The sequence below is a fragment of the Aegilops tauschii genome, chromosome 2 (genome assembly GCF_002575655.3).
Source record: "Aegilops tauschii subsp. strangulata cultivar AL8/78 chromosome 2, Aet v6.0, whole genome shotgun sequence".
Taxonomy (NCBI): domain Eukaryota; kingdom Viridiplantae; phylum Streptophyta; class Magnoliopsida; order Poales; family Poaceae; genus Aegilops; species Aegilops tauschii.
The window spans coordinates 298359498-298365431 of NC_053036.3; positions in this window are offsets into that span (position 1 = coordinate 298359498).

The following is a 5934-nucleotide window of genomic DNA, read 5'->3' on the forward strand; positions in this document are numbered from 1 at the left end:
CCCCTCGAGAGTCCCCTGACCTAGATCTTCCTCATATATATATACTCTTATACCCTAAAAACATCCACGAGAGCAACAAAACCACTTTTCCACCGCCACAACCTTCTGTACCCGTGAGATCCCATCTTGGGGCCTTTTCCGGCACCCTGCCAGAGGAGGATTCGATCACGGAGGGCTTCTACATCAACACCATTGCCTCTCCGATGAAGCGTGAGTAGTTTACCACAAACCTACGGGTCCATAGCTAGTAGCTAGATGGATTCTTCTCTGTCTTTGATTCTCAATACAAAGTTCTCCTCGATGTTCTTGAAGATCTATTCGATGTAATACTCTTTTGCGGTGTGTTTGCCGAGATCCGATTAATTGTGGATTTATGATCAAGTTTATCTATGGATATTATTTGAATCTTCTCTGAATTCTTATATGCATGATTTGATATCTTTGCAAGTCTCTTTGAACTACCGATTTGGTTTGGCCAACTAGATTGGTTTTTCTTGCAATGGGAGAAGTGCTTAGCTTTGGGTTCAATCTTGCGGTGTCCTTTCCCAGTGACAGTAGGGGTAGCAAGCCACATATTGTATTGTTACCATCGAGGATAAAAAGATGGGGTTTATATCATATTGCTTGAGTTAATTCCTCTACATCATGTCATCTTGCCTAATGCGTTACTCCATTCTTTATGAACTTAATACTCTAGATGCATGCTGGATAGCGGTCGATGTGTGGAGTAATAGTAGTAGATGCAGAATCGTTTTGGTCTACTTGACACGGAAGTGATGCCTATATTCATGATCATTGACTTAGATATCGTCATGAATTTGCGCTTTTCTATCAATTGCTCGGCAGTAATTTGTTCACCCACCGCAATATTTTCTATCTTGAGAGAAGCCTCTAGTGAAACCTATGGCCCCCGGGTCTATTTTACATCATATTAGTTTCCCGTCAACTTGCCAATTTCTATCGCCGTTCTTTTACTTTGCAATCTTTTACTTTCCGTTCCATATACCAAAAATACCAAAAATATCACTTTACCGGTTATCCATCTCTACCAGATCTCACTTTGCAAATAACCGTGAAGGGATTGACAACCCCTTATCGCGTTGGGTGCAAGTTGGTGTTTGTTTGTGCAGGTATTCGGTGACTTGATCATTATCTCCTACTGGATTGATACCTTGGTTCTCAAAAAGTTGAGGGAAGTGCTTGCTCTACTTTGCTGCATCACCCTTTCCTCTTCAAGGGAAAAGCAACGCAAACTCAAGAGGTAGCAGGAAGAATTTCTGGCGCCGTTGCCGGGGAGATCTACGTCAAGCCAAGACATACCAAGTACCCATCATAAACTCACATCCCTTGCATTACATTATTTGCCATTCGCCTCTCATTTTCCTCTCCCCCACTTCTAAAATGATTTTCGAAAAGATTCGCCTTTTCTTCGCCCCTCTTTTGTTCGTCTTCTTCGCTTGCTTTTGGTGTGCTCGTGTGTTGGATTGCTCGTTTGTCGCAATGTCTCCTCGAAAAAACGTTGACCCTCACCTTAGGAGGTTGTAATAAATTGAAAATAATATTAGAAGCTTCATGTCTTTGCAATTTGAGCATAATGATTTCTTTAGGAACGAACTCAAGGAGCAGAAAAGTTTTATGGAATACATGAATAAAGATCTTGATGACATGTCTAAGGAATTCTATGGTTTAAGATCTCAGTTTGCGCATCTTGAAAATTTAGTAGGTCAAATTTCTGACAAAGAAGCCACTTTAGTAAATAAAATGGCCGCTAAACCAAAAGCTCTAAATAATAACGAAGATCTTAAAGTGATTGATGTGAATCCTATTGAATCTTTGTTTTCCAATGTAAATATTGATAAAGATGGGACTGGAGATGAGTCAACTTTAGTTAGAAGGCGTCCCAATGATTCGGAGTTTTTAGATCTTGATGCAAAAATTGATAAAAATGGGATTGGAGAGGTCAAAACTTTAGATAGCAATGAACCCACTATTTTGGATTTCAAGGACTTTAATTATGATAATTGTTCTTTGATAGATTGTATTTCCTTGTCGCAATCCATGTTGAATTCTCCTCATGTTTATAATGAAAACAAATGTTTTACTAAACATATCGTTGATGCTATGATGCAATCTTATGAAGAAAAGCTTAATTTGGAAGTTTCTATCCCTAGAAAACTTCATGATGAGTGGAAACCTACTATTAAGATCAATATTAAAGATTATGAATGCTATGCTTTGTGTGATTTGGGTGCTAGTGTTTCCATAATTCCAAAAACTTTGTGTGATGTGTTAGGTTTCCGTGAATTTGATAATTGTTCCTTAAATTTGCATCTTGCGGATTTCACTATTAAGAAACCTATGGAAATAATTAATAATGTTCTTATTGCTGAAAATAGGAATTATGTGCCCCTAGATTTCATTGTTCTTGATATAGATTACAATCCTACATGTCCTATTATTCTTGGTAGACCTTTCCTTAGAACGATTGGTGCAATTATTTATATGAAAAAAGAAAACATTAGATTCCAATTTCCATTAAGGAAAGGCATGGAACACCTCCCTAAAAAGAAAATTAAATTGCCTTATGAATCTATTACGAGAGCCACTTCTGGAGTGCATGCCAAAGATGAGAACACTTAGATCTATTCGTGTTTTATGCCTAGCTAGGGGCGTTAAACAATGACGCTTGTTGGGAGGCAATCCAATTTTATTTTTTGTTCTTGCTTTTTAGGTCCTGTTTTGCTTTGAATAAATCATCTAGGCACTGGTTAGATGTGTTTTTGTTTTTTAATTAGTGTTTGTGCCAAGTAAGACCTATGGGATAGCCTACGGTGATAGTTGATTTGATCTTGCTGAAAAACAGAAACTTTTGCACTCACAAAAACAATTCTTATTTTTAGCTGGAGAGTGATTTTTAGTTGATTATTTTTTCATAAGATTAATAAACAAATTATCTAGGATTTCCTATTTTCTCCGAATTTTTAGAGTTAAAGAAGTATTTGAAATATGCAGATTGCTACAGACTGTTCTGTTTTTGATAGATTCTGTTTTTCGCGTGTTGTTTGCTTATTTTGATGAATCTATGGCTGGTATCAGGGGGTATGAACCATGGAAAAGTTGGAATACAGTAGATATTACTCCAATATAAATAAAGAATGAGTTCACAACAGTACCTAAAATGGTGATTTATTTTCTTATACTAACGGAGCTTATGAGATTTTCTGTTGGAGTTTTGTGTTGTGAAGTTTTCAAGTTTTGGGCGAGGATTTGATGGACTATGGAATAAGGAGTGGCAAGAGCCTAAGATTGGGGATGCCCAAGGCATCCCAAGGTAATATTCAAGGATGTCCTAAGCTTGGGGATGCCCCGGGGAGGCATCCCCTCTTTCGTCTTCGTCTATCGGTAACTTTACTTGAGACTATATTTTTATTCACCACATGATATGTGTTTTGCTTGGAGCGTCTTGTATGATTTGAGTCTTTGCTTTTTAGTTTGACACAGTCATATTTGCTGTACACACCTTTTGAGAGAGACACGCATGAATCGTGATTTATTAGAATGCTCTATGTGCTTCACTTATATCTTTTGAGCTAGGCAAAATTTTGCTCTAGTGCTTCACTTATATCTTTTTAGAGCATGGCGGTGATTTTATTTTATAGAAATTGATGAACTTTTGTACTTCACTTATATTATTTTGAGAGTCTTTAAACAGCATGGTAATTTTCTTTGGTTATAAAAATAGTCCTAATATGATAGGCATCCAAAAGGGATATAATAAAAACTTTCATATATAGTGCATTGAATACTATGAGAAGTTTGATTCCTTATGATTGTTTTGAGATATGAAGATGGTGATATTAGAATCATACTAGTGAAGTAGTTGTGAATTTGAGAAATACTTGTGTTAAAGTTTGTGAGTCCTGTAGCATGCACGTATGGTGAATCGTTATGTAACGAAGTTGGAGCATGAGATGTTTTTTGATTGTCTTCCTTATGAGTGGCGGTCGGGGATGAGCGATGGTCTTTTCCTACCAATTTATCCCCCTAGGAGCATGCGTGTAGTACTTTGTTTCGATGACTAATAGATTTTTGCAATAAGTACATGAGTTCTTTATGACTAATGTTGAGTCCATGGATTATATGCACTCTCACCTTTCCGCCATTGCTAGCCTCTCTTGTACCGCGCAGCTTTCATCGGTACCATAAACCCACCACATATCCTTTCTCAAAAAAGCCACCATACCTACCTATCATGGCGTTTCCATAGCCATTCCGAGATATATTGCCATGCAACTTTCCATCGTTCCGTTTATTATGACATACATCATCATTGTCATATTGCTTTGCATGATCATATAGTTGACATCATATTTGTGGCTAAGCCACCGTTCTTCATAATTTTTATACATGTCACTCTTGATTCATTGCACATCCCGGTACACAGCCGAAGGCATTCACATAGAGTCATATTTTGTTCTAGTATCGAGTTGTAATTCATGCCATGTTTATTATAATATTGTACGGTTTTGGTGCAGTTTTATATTATTTTTATGGACTAACTTATTGATCTAGTGCCAGTTCCTGTTATTACGTGTTTTTTGTTTCGCAGAATTACCATACCAAACGAAGTCCAAACGGGATAAATTTTTATGGAGATTCATTTTGGAATATATGTGATTTTGGGAAGAAGAATCAATGCAAAATGGTGCCCGAGGTGGCCACAAGGCACCAGGGTGCGACCTACCCCTGGCTGCGCCTTGGTGGCTTGCGGGCTCCTCGAAGGTCGGTTGATGCCCTTCTTTCGCAGCAATAAAGATAATATCTGGAAAAAATCATATTGAATTTCAGCCCAATCAGAGTTATGGACCTCTTGGAATTTAAGAAATGATTTTCGGCCAGAAACAGGGTCACAGAAACAGAAGGCAACAGAGAGATCCAATATAGGGGAGAGCTCCCTCTCCCCCTGGGGCGCCAAGGAAGAATAAGAAAGGGCCCCCCTGCCCCTCTCCTCCGGTGGTGCCAGAACGCCGCCGGGGACATCTCCTCCATCACCATCACTACCAACTTCTCCGCTCTCATGGTGATGTGTGAGTACTTCACCCCCGAGGATGAGGGTATGTACAAGTAGTTATGTGTTTGATCTCTCTCTCTCTCTCTCTCTCTCTCTCTCTCTCTCTCTCTCTCTCTCGTGTTCTTGATTTGGCACGATCTTGAGGTACCACCAGCTTTGTTAATATAGTTGGATCATATGGTGTTTTTCCCTCTCTATCTTGTTGTGATGTATTGAGTTTCTACCTTTGAGGTTTCACTTTTATCGGATTGAATACTTTTATGGATTTGAGAACACTTGATGTATGTCTTGCATATGGATACTCATGGTGACAATGGGGTGTTCTATTGATTCACTTGATATATGTTTTGGTACTCAACTCACGGATTCCCGAGGTGACATTGGGGTAATCTATGCATAGGGGTTGATACACGTTTTCATCCTACTTTCTCCAGTAGAAACCTTGGGGCACTCATTGAAGTTCTTTGTGTTTTGAATATTATGAATCTGAAGTTGTTTGATGCATATCGTATAATTGACCCACAGATACTTGTGGTAACATTGGAGTATCTAGGTGACATTAGGGTTGGTTGATGTGTATCATATGGTGTTATTTTAGTATGAACTCTAGAGCTCCTTGTGACACTTATAGGAATAGCTCAATAGATTGATCGGAAAGGATAACTTTGAGGTGGTTTTGTACCCTACAAGCAATTTCATCTTACATTCTCCGCTTGATAAGAACTTTGGAGTGATTCTTTGTCGCATGTTGAGGAACTGTTATATGATTCAATTATGTTAGCACTGTTGAAAGATTGCACTAGTGAAAGTATGAACCCTAGGCCTTGTTTTCAAGCATTGCAATACCGTCTGTGCTCCGTTTT